Source organism: Rattus norvegicus, chromosome 2 (assembly GCF_021556685.1).
Source record: "Rattus norvegicus strain SHRSP/BbbUtx chromosome 2, alternate assembly SHRSP_T2T, whole genome shotgun sequence".
Classification (NCBI taxonomy): Eukaryota; Metazoa; Chordata; class Mammalia; order Rodentia; family Muridae; genus Rattus; species Rattus norvegicus.
This window is the reverse complement of record NC_141535.1, coordinates 3,489,250-3,503,268: the sequence shown is the minus strand read 5'-3', so window position 1 is coordinate 3,503,268 and position 14,019 is coordinate 3,489,250. Positions and strand designations below refer to the sequence as shown.

At 43.8% G+C, this 14,019-nt stretch overlaps 1 non-coding gene and 1 pseudogene across 1 annotated transcript; both read right to left on the bottom strand.

The window, feature by feature from the left end:
- Positions 1 to 11,424: 11,424 nt before the first annotated feature.
- Positions 11,425 to 11,577, bottom strand: LOC134486018 (5.8S ribosomal RNA). Its single transcript, XR_015679371.1, has one exon. It is a non-coding gene; the product is annotated as a 5.8S ribosomal RNA (ribosomal RNA).
- A 526-nt stretch (positions 11,578 to 12,103) lies between these two features.
- Positions 12,104 to 13,008, bottom strand: LOC147995919 (18S ribosomal RNA; annotated as a pseudogene; the record flags this gene model as incomplete).
- Between the last annotated feature and the right edge of the window lie 1,011 nt (positions 13,009 to 14,019).

The window sequence follows — 14,019 nt, the reverse complement described above, 5'->3', positions numbered from 1 at the left end:
TCATGGTTATCACACTCATGAACCCACAGCACCTGTGTTAACACAATACTTTCACATGATCAAGCCAGCTAGAGTCAGGGCTTAGATGGGGTGACAAACCCTTGCCAATGCCATATTGAGGTGCTTTTGACATTTGATGGCTACTGGAGAATGAAGAATCATTCATTTTTTTGGGGGGGGGTATTACCTTGGTAATTTGCTTGTGCTTCAATAGATTCCCTTCACAAGTGACACTAGATTCTGATTCTTTGATGAGATCTAAAAGGTAAACAGATGAAGACATGGTGTCAGGAGATGTATTATAGGAAATCTGGTGAGATTTGGTAAAGAGAATGTAGAGTGCATACAAGTATATTTCTTTATATAAAAAATAAAGAAAAATATGAAAGGACAAATGTTTACTTAATTAACAGAAGATAGAATATCTCTATAGACAAATTCTAAATAGCTTATATACATAAAGCTAGAAATAATAGATGAGTTTAAAAGATGTACAAATTTTCTTCACTGTTTAAGAGATCATCGTAAGAGATCATGGGAGAGAATGTAATGTATTATAATATACTTTCAAATGTAAAAGATTATAACTTTAGCTTAGTAATAAATTCAAGGTTTTTCACCGAATGAGAGTATGTACAAACAGTTTGAGCTAATGCCTCCCTGTTAAATTATACGCATTTCTAAATTCCTCAGAAAAACAACCTTAGAATAACTACTTTTAGTCCCCCAAAGTCCAGGTAATTGGGGCAAAAACTCTTCAATGGTTTCTTCAAGCTATACATAATTACTTTTATATTTATTACTAAACAAAAATTATGATCTTTTACATTGGCACAGAATTTATTTGATACAAATTTAGATTTTTAAGATTTTCTTTAATATAAATTTCACATTGATTTAAAATTAATATTGTTACTCTGATGTACACGTATTGTGCCTATACAACACACTTCAGCATATATGGCTTTTACCCAGTCCTTTTCTGCTATTAAAAAATGAAGCTGAGATGATTAAGAACGTGAGTTTAAGGCCAAATAGCAAATTGATGTCTCTAAGTTTATTGTTAGAATGCTTTCAAGATAATTTATTAAGATAATTAATGGAAAACAGTCCAGATTACTTATATAGGTAGATGGTTTCTAAAAAACACCAGAAGTCCACAAAATATGACATTTAATGTTCTTTAACTTTTATTGAGACATGTTCACTCCCACCATCTCCCCTTTGGTATATTCAAAGAAGAAACTGAAAATCTCCACCTCCACGTGAAGTGATTTATTGTGGCAGACAGACACTATGCAAAAATTGCTCCAATTCTTCTACAGACTAATTACTGTCCAGAATAGGAAAAATTGCAGAATAAGTTGGCTGAAAATTTCTGCCAAGCCAGAATGATTAGCCCTTCAAAATTCAGTGTTTCAAAACTCTTTCTGATGATCCTAGGCCAGAGGCCTGAGACTTGCTCTTACGTGTTGCTCACAGGGGGCTGTGCAAATAGAAAATTGTCACTATAACCTGTCTCAGTTCTAGAAGTCATGCTAGGCTTCCTATATTTACAGATATACGGCTCATTCTCAGATTACTGGCGGGGTTGAAAACTTAGTATAATCTTATAACCCACTCAGACAATTTAACTTTAAGAATACATATTTAATTAGCTAGTTATCAGATAATACATAAGCTAGACAGGATATAACAGATTTTAAGCCTTTTAAAAGCTAAAATATATCTAAATGTTCTGTTTAACTGATAAAAGTTGGGCTGGTGTTAGGTACATCTCATACTTTTAAATTACAAAATGAAAATACTTGTGCTCAACTTATATTTCAGAATAAAGTTTCTGTTTTTTTTTTAATTAAAAGGGTAAAAGAGTAGATTGATGTCATTATTAAGGTAAAGGGATGTACAGTATAGAACCAGGCCTGTCATTGGATAAAAAGGAAGGATGGGTGGGAGAAAAGTTTTAGAGAGGCAGAGGAAGCCAGAGTGAGAATGCGAGAGCACAGAGAACATGGCAGTAGATGTTTAGATGCCTCTCTGTACATATTACAGGTTGTTATGACTATTCTCAAGGGATGGGTGTGTAGAGGATTCTGTGCCATCTAGATTGGCAAATTATATCTTATCAATTGCATCAGAAAATATTGTTTGATGTGTTCGTTCATAAGGCAACTTAATTGAGTTTAAGAGAGTGTATGGTGTCCAGATGCATGGACCTACCAAAGAATCGGGATGTGTTTGCCTGGCGTGGTGGAAACCCAACCAAGAGGGCTGTGGATGAGGTAGGAACTGCCTGACAGGGAGCCATGTTGGGAAGAATAGTGTGTCAGAAAGTAGATGGGGGGAGCATGGAGCCATTCAGATAAATTATTGCTATTTCCAATGGCACCAGAAATATTAAGGGAGTGAGACACCTAGGGTATAACTGGGAACCAGTTCTGTCTGGTTTTTTTTCTGTTTTGTTGTTTTTATTTTTACTGCAGCACATATATTGTGTGTCGAGTGTCCTGAAGGGAAAACATGCTTAAGTCCTTAAGTATGAAGTGATTTATTGTATCATGGGCACATATATCCATGATGGGATACTAAAGACAAAGATAGGATAGTGAGGATTTTTAATTTCCAAGAAATTATAGGATTTTGGTGTTACTCAATCATATGATTTTTTTGGGTAGGATATATATATACCTTGTGATCTAGACTAATAGATGAATCACAGAAAGAAAAAAGGTGGAGGCAGAGTTACCATTAAAGGTTTTTGGGGCCTGGGAATCAGATGCAAGGGACAGAGAGACTATAAGGCCACAGAATATGTTGCTTATCAATTATCTTGAGAGGTTACAAAGGGAATGGCAGGTTTGAGGAAAGCAGCCAGTTAGACAGGACTGTGATCTAATACTTCCCTGCTTATGAAAGAAAATTCAAAAGTCACATCCAGCTGGAAAGTCTTATGAATACTATGAAGTACCTATTAATGTGGGGAGCCAGGACTGCCCTAGGCTGTCTGAAAGACCTGGACAAAAGAATAACTGGAACACGTGTTCTTTGCCCTTACCCAGGATCAAACTTGTCAAGGCCTGTCTGATGCTGAAGCCAATGTCTTAAAGGAGTCAAGGTTGAGGGAAGGGACTCTTCCGTTAGGTTGTGGTTATCACTTCTTAGGCAGCTGTAACTGTGGTATCCCATGTTCTTTTCGTCAGCATTGTCTGACTTAATCATTTGCTGACATTGTTGTTCCCCATGTAAAACCACCAGTACCCCCAGGACTGCAAATTATAAATATGATTCTACAATTTCTAATAAAGTGCAAATAAATTTCAAGCAATCATCACAAAAATGTTTACTAACAGCAGTCACATTTTAAATAAGACAAACTAAAAATAAATTGAACACCATGTGCTCCAGCTGTATATCCTGTGAACATAACCCCAAGACACCAAATTACTACAGAGGTACTTGTACAGTTTCACCCATTGTTGCTTAGTTCCCAGCAGGGAGGAAATGCAATTCATATGAATCCTAATGGTGTGACTGCTCTGCTTTTCCTATCAGTTATTTTTCTATACTGCCACGATGCCATCCTCAGCGTGCAATCCTAGCTAGCACAGTGATCTATGACTCCAGATATAATGCTTGACGATGTGATTGCAAATATTGGAAGAGAAATGAAGCCTTATATACTGCTATATATTTATTTAAATGTCCCTGTTTGTTTTATTCCAGAGACTGTGCTGCTAAAGGTATATACACACTTCTCCCTCATTTCCTCTGCTGAAGGCTATGTGGCTCTGTTTTAATTCTCATGTGAAAAGTATCACATTCTGTATACTATTTCAAGAGATGTATCTCTCTTACTCTTTTCTCTTTAAAGACTCTAAACTGTCCTTATATCAAACTATGCTGTTTATATAACAGGCAAACCCAGAAATATCAAGTGTGCTTCACAAGGTAAGTATGCAAAATACGGTTTTATAGAATTGCTTGTAATGCATCTACTCCTATTTTTATTTTCTGGTCTATTCAGGTGTGTTTTATAATATCAACCTGCAGAATTACCTATGGAAAATTACAAACAAAAGCAAAAACAGAAAACAATTAAAGTCTGTTATCAAATCTTAAGCAAACATTCATCAATCTAGGACTGGGAAATTGCTCAGAGGGTAGAAACATATGGACCTGGGTATGAATATTTAGCATGTATACATGCCAGGCATAGGGGATAGCTACACATAACTATTACCTCTGAATCCTGAGGGCTCACTGACTAGTTCTCCAATTCCACACTGAATTTCTAGTTCAACAAGAGAACTTATGTCAAGAACAGTGAACAGCACTAAAGAAGACACTTAAAATCCTTCTCAGAGCTCCAAAAACACATGCACAGATGGGTAAAGCCACACAGTTACAGGCATGCACCACACACTCACATCCACCTACATTCTTACAACACACAACACCACAGATACATAGAAAATGGTTAAGGGACTGCAGGGTAATTCTTAATTTGCTGTTGTCACCCAGTATGTATCTTATATACTGATAATAATCAAGAAAAGATTAAGCTGAACAGAGTTTATTCATCGTTTTACCTTTTGCTATATTTTAATTTAATTAAAATGCTTTTGTAATTTTATGGGATTCTAGAATCACCCAGGACAAAATCTTTTGAGCATGACTGAGAGAGAGAGACATCAGACTGGAAGAGTTATAGTGCAAAGGCCCTCCAGCCAGAAGCTGGAACCCAGATGCCCTTCAACAGAGGAATGGATACAGAAATGTGGCATATTTACACAATGAAGTACTACTCAGCTTTTAAAAACCATGACTTCATGAAATTCCTAGGCAAATGGATAGAACTAGGAATTATCATCCTGAGTGAATTAACACAGTTAGTATATACTAGTCCAAAGCTTGGAATACCCAAGATATAATTCATAGACCATATGATGCTCAAGAAGTAGGAAGAACAAAATGTGTACACTTCAGTCCTTTCTAGAAGGGGGAAAAAACACTCAAGAGGGAGGGGAATATAGGGACACAGTGGAGCAGAGACTTAAGGAAAGGCCATCTAGATGCTGCCCCATCTGGGGATCTATCACATCTGCAGCCACCAAACCTAGTCAGTATTGCTGATGCCAAGAAGTCCTTATTGATGGAAGCTTGATGTGGATGTCTCCTGAGAGATTCTGCCAGAACCTCACTGATATAGACAAGCATGCTTTAAGCCAACCATCGGACTCCATGGGGACTCCAATGAAGGAGTGAAGGAAGAGCTGAAATGGTTTGCAAACCCATAGGAAGAACAACAATATCAACCAACTAGACTTACCAGTGTTCCCAGGGATTAAACTACTAACCAAATAGTACTCATGTAAAAGCCTATTGCTTCAGTTGCATATGGAGCAGAGGATGGCATTGTCTGGCATCAATAGGAGGGGAAGCCCTTGGTCCCGTGAATGTTCCTTTCTCCAGTGCAGGGGAATCGTATGCTATTGAGGTGCAAGTGGGTGATGGGAGGAAAAGCATCCTCATGGAAGCAGGGGGTGGGTTGTGGGAGAGTGGGTAACTCGGCAAGGGAATAATATTTGCAATGTAAATATATAAAATATCAAGTTAAAAAATGTTACCACTGCTCTTAATAACCCTATATAAGTTTTTAAAATCCACTTGACAAAATTCTTACTACGTCTGTTTTGTGTTTACACATGGACTATGATGGATTAACACCATATCTGGGAATATCTCCTCAATATTAGATATAACATCTGAATATGTGATTATTTATATCCATTTTGTGTTCAAGAAGAATCCGATGCCAAAGAAAATTTCCTCTTTTTGATTAGCATGGAAATTATATTCAAAATAAGCTAATATAATAAAGGATACGTGAGTGTATACACATTCACATACATATTCATATATATGAATATGTGTGTATATATATATACATGATGTAGGCCTCCTTCACAGGGCATCTAGGCCTTAACAGTTCCCTCAGGCCTACACATTGCATCTAGGCCTTCATGTTTTCCCTAGACCTTTAACAGCCAGCAGCTTTGCCCTCTGAGCCATCAGTCTACAGAAGAATTCATAGAGAAACCCTATCTGAAAAACTAGGGGAGGGAGACAAACAGATTAACAGATTGATTGCTCGCTCTCTCTCTCTCTCTCCCTCTCTCTCTCTCTCTCTCTCTCTCCCCCCCCCCCTCTCTCTCTCTTTGTGTGTGTGTGTGTGTGTGTGTGTGTGTGTGTGTGTGTGTGTGTTCAACTGAGGAGGCACTGGCAAATAAATATTTGCCCCTCCTCTGTAAGCCAGTCCACCCCAATGCTGCCTTCCCTTTTCCTTAGTTTGTTTGGTTTATTCCAAGTTAATTGTATCTGTTTCTTTAATTTCCTCTTCATTTCTTTATTTGAGTCAGGGGTCTTTGCACATAAGCCCTGGAAATCAGTACCTGGATCAGGTGTGCAGCCTGCTCACAGTGTTCTAACCACCTCCACCACTCAAGTGATGCAATTAAAGACATGCAGCACCGCACCTGGCTTCTTTTCACTGCACATTTACTTTAGTTGCAAGGTTCATTCAGGTCTGAGAGAGGAGGGAGGGAAGGAGGGAAGAGAGACAGAGAGTGACAGAGAAACAGTGACAGAGAGGGAAAATTGTAGGTTATTGTTTCTTCTCTTCAATCACTGTCTGTTTTTTGCCATCTTGGCAACCATGCCCCGAAACCCTACCTTGGGTAAGATAAAGCATAATGGCAACAACCATATAATTCCTGCTTAGTTGCACTGAACACCCCAGTCATCACTACCTTTGGAGAATTGTAAGGGGGCTCCTCTGATCTAGAGAGTAGTACCCTTGAATGAGATGAGAAGCACAACAAGCATTATTTGTTTTGAAATATAAGACATGGAAAGAACTACATGTGTGGATTTACAGAGTGAAAAACAGAGATACAGACAGACAGAGAGAAAGACAGACAAACAGACAGGACGGACATGACAGAACAGGACAGGACAATAGAAAAAAGCAAGAACACAAACAAAAACTCAAAATGGAAGTCCGGTTCCAAATAGTCTCTGTCTGCACTGTCGCTCTAGTGTTGGTGGTCCAGCTTATAAAACCTTTTACATGGATCGTTTTGGGAAATGCTGCTCAGTGTTCGGTTCAGGTCCAAGATTATTGCAGGTAACTAGACAACAAAGAAAGCAGTAGACTGACTTCTACAGTGTTTGGTTTCTGAGTGTGTTATCACACAGAAGAACCTACCAGAATATGTAATGAATTCTGGCAGTAACAGCAGAAACAACCAATGAGAAAGTGTCCTTATAATATTAGTAATTGCAACGAAATGGCAGACTAGCTAGGTAACCGTTACCTAGCCATTAACTAATCTGACATAGGCCTTCTTCACATTGCATCTAGATAGGCCTTCCTATCTTCCTCTCCAGTACTGAGACCAAAGTGAGATCAAAGTCATGCATCACCATGCATGCCTTCCTTTTCATTTTTTTCTTTCATCCTAGGAAGTGTGTGTGTATGTGTGTGTGTGTGTGTGTGTGTGTGTGTGTAGAGAGCGAGAGAGAGAGAGGGAGAGGGAGAGGAGCAGAGAGAGAGAGAGAGAGAGCGTTCTAGAGAGAGGGGGGGAAGTTTTAAAATCAGCACTCAAGACTTTTTCTTCCTATCTCTATCCCAATCCCCCCAAACCATCAGTAAAGCCACCAGCACCAGAGACAGAGGAAGATGAAATCTTTAGTCTGAAAAACCAGAGGAGGGAGATAAACAGATCTCTCTCTCTCTCTCTCTCTCTCTCTCTCTCTCTCTCTCTCTTCCTCATAATTTGTTAAAGTGTTCCCTTTGTGCTGTGTGGATTCTACTTTATTAAACAAGTTTCACATCATACTAGCTCCAAAGAGGAGTCAACAGTCTCTTGGCGTGCAGGCAGTTGTTGCCTGCTTTAAATATTTTTTGGTGTGTTTGTTTGTTTGTTTGTTACAAATCCCAGAGCCTGCCTTCGTTCAACAGATCCAAACCCAGTTCTCCAAGGGAAAAATGGAGTTAAGTCCGAAGTCACTGGCAATTAAGTCATCTGCCATTGAAAGTCATAGGAGATGGGAATATCGTGCTTTCTCTAATGGAGATTCACCTGGGAATGCATCAACCACATATAAGGACAGGCCTGGGGTACAACGGGGTGGAGGATGGGGAGGAAGGATCTGGAAAGAGCTTTGCGATGTGAAACTATGATCAGAATGTTGCATAGAAAACAAAATTTGTTCTTAAAAAAAAAAAAAAAAAAAAAAAAAAAAAAAAAGCTCCCGATATCTATCCAAAAAGGAAAGGAAAAAAAACCCGACAGCACAACTTTACTAACTGCAAATGTTCCATCTCCCTGTATCCAACCACTCCACTCCCAGATAGGTAGATGATAGTTTGCACTTCTGTCCCAGTTGTGCTATCGAGGTCAATAAAAGGGGAACTACCTCTGTGGTTATGTTTTACACAAACGAAATAAAATAAAAGGAGTGGATAGACGTGCCTGGCATTTTAAGATGCTCAGTTTCTTTCCAAGCTTCATTTTGTTTCATTCTTTTAAAGGTTTGTTTATTTATTTTCATTTATATGAGTACACTAAACCACTTTTCATATACACATGGCAGTATAGTACACGGGATATCCCTTTGCAGAGGGTTGTGAGCCACTATATGGTTTCTGTGGAATGAAACTCAGGACCTCTGGAAGAGCAGAGCAGTGAGTGCTCTTAACCTCGGAGCCATCTCTCCAGCCCTTCACAAGCTTTATTTAACTAAACATTAAACATGAATCAGAAATGCCAAATCTTGCAAATATGGTCCAGATTCAGCCTTACTTAGAAATCCAGAGCTGGCAGGGCAAGGCTAGGATTTGAGAGTGAGCAAAGGGAGTCTTCCTCTATCCCTGAGGGTGTGCTATCAATTCCATTACCATTTCCAAACAGCTGGGTGTGAGTCTAACTAAGGTTTTCTTCAGTCATTTGCCATGAGCCAGAGCACTGAAAGGACAGCGAGGGATCAGACATTCACACTGAAATCGTCACTCACTGATTTCAGGCAGAAAACTTGCCCCCCCCCCAAAGAGGCACAGCCTGGCTCAGCACTGAAGCAAAGCATGCTAGGGTAGCAGCAGTATTACCCTGACAGACCTTCAGGGACATGCATATCTCCAGCCCCACCCCACCCCCTCTCAGCTAGCTCCTGTCCACCCCTCCCCCTTCCCCCACATACAGGGAGTAGGCCTCCTGTGTGTGTCGTGGTGGGGGGTGGAGATGGAAATATCTCTTGAGAGAGAGTTCGGGTCTCCCAAACAAATAAATGACTAGAAACTTCATTTATTTCCTTTATTTCATTGAGCATACAGTGGAAGAGGGAAAAGGAACAGGGAAACTAGGCCAACTGGTAGAGCTCCTTCCATTTTGTTTCAAAAAGGAAAAGTCAAAGAAACAACACTACCTGGTTTTCATGAAAGGAACAGAATGGTAAGGTTGATACATCTGCTCACCACTTAATACTTTGGCTTTTAATAAAAGGGCCAACAGATCTACCTCCTATTTGGTAAAAAAGAGAATAAAAACCCACAAAAACATTCTGTCAGCCAACTTCCCTTTAAACCTCTGTTAAACAGGAAGACTGGTTTTTTTAAACATCATTTTAAATATTTAAATATGTATTTGTGTGTGTGTGTCTCTGTGTGTGTGAGTGCCTGTGTGTGTGTGTGTGTGTGTGTGTGTGTGTGTGTGTGTGTGTCTGTCTGTCAGTGTCTTCTGTATGGATAGGATGTGCTGTAATACTCGGGGCGGGGTGGTCCAGGGCCCATGGGTGTTGCCACACCACCTCCCAAGTCACCTTCCCCACAGTGCCTTCCCCGCATGGCCTTCCCAGAGGTCCCGTAGCCGGTTTTGGCGCACCACCACAGTGGAAGGACGCCCAGCGTGGCCAGTCACCGACGGGAGGGGAGGCATTACCCACCAACCCTACCCCAGGTCCCACCTGGGCACCCACACCGCACCCCGCGCCCGCCCCGGGAGCGCCCGCCGACCCCCCCACCGCATTGGGAGGAGCGGGATGGCAACAGTGGGACGCACGGAGGGGGAAGAAAGTCGCGCAGGTGGAGAGGTCGGGAGGAATGGGGAGCAGGAAAGATCCACTGGGTTCACTGGCCCAGTCGAACATGGACAGCCGGGTTGAATCCTCTGGCGGACTGCGCTGACCTCACCAGTTTACCTCTTAACGATTTCACGCCCTCTTGAACTCTCTCTTCAATGTTCTTTTCAACTTTTCCTTACTGTACTTGTTGGCTATCAGTCTCCTGCCAGTATTTAGCCTTAAATGGAGTTTACCACCCTCTTTGGGCTGCATTCCCAGGCAACCCGACTCTGGGAAGTCCCGCGCCAGGCGCTCCTGGGTCCGCTACCGGCCTCACACCATCCACAGGCTGGGCCTCGATCCGAAGGACTTGGGCCCCCCACCAGCGGCGCCAGGGAGTGGGTCTTCCATATGCCACATTTCCCGCGCCACGGCACGCGGCAGGGATTCAGCGATGGGCTCTTCCTTGTTCACTCACCATTAGTGAGGGAATCCTGGTTACTTTCTCTTCCTCCGCTGACTAATATGCTTAAATTCAGTGGGTCGTCATGTCTGATCTGAGGTCACTGTCAAGAGGGGAAGGAGGAAAGGAGGGCGCGCGTGCTGCCACGGGCGGATGGACAGAGAGGAGAACGAGAGGGTGCCGGGGTCCCAGGCCGTGGCCTGCGACCTCTCCACCCCAGCCAGCTCCCACATCCCGGGGGCAAGTCGTGTCAGCGCATGGACACCACGGTGTCCCTCTGGCTGGCGCACAAGTGGTCGGCCCCCGGCAGAGGGGGGGGGAGGAGAGGTACCTGAGACAGGCCCCCGCAGGTGAGGTATGGCCCCCACCCTATCCGACGCTTGCAGGTCACTCTCTCTGTGTGCACTGGCGGGTGCACAGTGGTGGTGGATGCACCGACCCCATGGGAAGGGCCTGCCTCCCACCAGATCGGAGGCACGATGACCGACCCCGGAAACGCAGCCCCTCTGGCGCCCAAGCACCCGACCGGCCCATGCCGACGCGTCCACATGGTGGAGAGAGCGGGGGAGGACGGGAGCGGGAGCGGCGGGGCAAGCAGGAAGGAGCCACAAGGAGGTTGGCCGGTGCGCGGTGCCAGTGGATGGGGAGGATGAGGCCTGCTCAGACCAACAAGGCGTGGACGAACGCTGGACAATGCCCACGTCTGTCCTTCGGGAGACGGACGGCCAAGGGGAGAGGCCCTGCGAGCAGAGTCCAAGCCGCGCGATGCGCCCATCCCCCAACCCCCCCCCCCCCCCCGCAGCGGCAGCCAAACCGCAAGAGGGCGGCAATTGATGCTCAAGTGATTCTCAGACAGGTGTAGTCCAGGGAGGAACCCGGGGCCCCAAGTGCGTCCAAAGTGTCCATGATCAATGTGTCCTGCAATTCACATTAATTCTCGCAGCTAGCTGCATTCTTCATCGACGCACGAACCAAGTGATCCAACGCTAAGAGTTGTATGGCTATGTGGGGTGTGAGCGGACTTGTATGGGTGCTAACACTGGCACAAGCTCCCCCGCCCGCCCCTGCTGCACTGGAAGAGAGGGGCCAATGGCGAGGCGGTTCCACCTCAGGCCGGCCAGCGGGAAACTAAAGGATACATGTGAAAAGAAAAAATAGACAGGGTCGGGATCGGAAAGGCGGGAAACAAGGGACATGGGACGCCGCTAACCCAGCACCCGGCGGCTTTGGGCAAGGGAGGTGCTTGAGGCGGTGGTGGAGGCGGAGGCTGGCGCACGGAGGTGTGGATAAAGGCAGAGGAGGGAGGGAGAGAGAGAATGGAGGAGATCCCTCAATGGAACAGACCTGACACCCTCCCCGCACCGCTCCATAACAATCCCTGCTTTTCCCGAAATGGCCACTTGGCTTGCAGGCTGTGGCACGGGCCATGATGGCGACCGGGACACAGGGACACCCCTCCCGGTGAGAGGAGGGACTCACACAGGCCCAAGAAAGGACCAGACACCCCTCGGCCTTCTCCATTAATGATCCTTCTGCAGGTTCACCTACAGAAACCTTGTTAAGACTTTTACTTCCTCTAGATAATCAAGTTCCACCATCTTCTCAGCCCTCCCACAGGGCCATGGGCTGATGAGGCCTCACTAAACCATCCAATCGGTAGTAGGGAAGGGCTGTGTGTACAAGGGACAGGGACTTAATCAAAGCAAGCTTATGACCCGCACTTACTGGGAATTCCTCTTTCATGGGGAATAATTGTAATCCCAGATCTCCATCACAAATGCGGTTCAATGGGTTACCAATGCCTGCAGGCATAGGGTAGGCACATGCTGAGCCAGTCAGTGTGGTGCACATGCAGCCGAGGACATCTAAGGGCATCACAGACCTGTTATTGTTCAATCTCAGGTGGCTGAACACCACTTGTCCCTCTAAGAAGTTGGGGGACGCCGACCGCTCAGGGGGTCGCGTAACTAGTTAGCATGCCAGAGTCTTCTTCCTTATAGGAATTAACCAGACATATCGCTCCACCCACTAAGAACAGCCATGAACCACCACCCAGGGAAGCGAGAAAGACCTATCAATCTGTCAATCCTGTCTGTGTCCAGGCCGGGTGAGGATTCCCGTGTTGAGTCAAATTAAGCTGCAGGCTCCACTCTTGGTGGTGCCTTTCCGTCAGTTCCTTTAAGTTTCAGCTTTGCAACCATACTCCACCGAAACCCAAAGATTTTGGATTCTCAGTAGATGCTTGACTATCATGGGAATAACACCACCACGAACCCAGTCGGCATCTGTTTAGTTATGTACCCCCATTTGTTTTACTTTTTCTTTCTCCATTTCTCTTTCTTTTTCTTTTATTAGGGGAGGGGATTGTTTTAATTCACATTTTAAATATTATCCCCTTTCCTGATTTGTCCTCTAGAAACCAGCTATTATTTCCGCTCATGCCTCCTGTTCTATGAGGGCAGTTCCTCAGTCACCCACTCACTCCTTCCAACCTGCCCATTCTGACAGTTCCCTACACTGGGGCATCAAGCCTTGACAGGACCAAGGGCATTTGCTCCCATTGGTGCCTGAAAAGGACATCCTCTGCTTCATATGCAGATGGAGCCATAGGCTCATCCTTGTGTATTCTTGGGATGGTTGTTTAGTCCATGGAAGATCGAGGGCAGGGGTTTGGTTGGTTGATATTGTTCTTCTTATGGGGCGGCAAACCCCTTCAACTACTTCAGTTCTTTCTGTAACTCCTCTCTTTGGAACCTTGTTCTCAGTTCAATGGTTGACTGCAAGCACTCTCCCTTCTTCCCTCCCTCTCTTCTTCCCTCCCTCCCCACACCACTCTATGTTTGTATGTTTGTGTGTTTGTGTGTCTCTGTGTGTGTGTGTGTGTGTCTGTCTGTCTGTCTGTCTGTGTGTCTGTCTGTATGTCTTTCTAAGTGAATGTCACTTTTCTTTTCTTAGATAAAGTGATGAGATAAGAGTCTTACCCAAGCTATTCAAATATGTCCTTTAGGCTGAGACCAGAGTATTTTTTCCCTCTGTTCTACTATTTATAGACCTAATACTAGGAGCTTCTAGCCTCCATGTGATCCAACCTTCCAAGCTGACTTATTCAATATGGTTTCTCTTGGCATCTTCATGAGATGTTCTGCTTGGACTCACATTAACTTGGACAATGTGTTACAATCTTCTGGATCCTTCTAATTCTCCAGCTTTTTCTGTTTTCCCCAGTGAATAGTTTGTTCTCTCAGAACCTGAATCTGTAAAAACATGTCTCCAGAAAACTTCCGTAAACCCATGTCACACACCACAACTTCTCTTTCTTGCTCTACTTCTCTCTGTCTTTCTTTTGTTTAGTTTTGTCTCTCTTTCTCTACTCTTGTGCATTCTCTTATTCCTAAGCTGTTCTCATGTGAATTGGGCACATTTTATCTGTGATACAT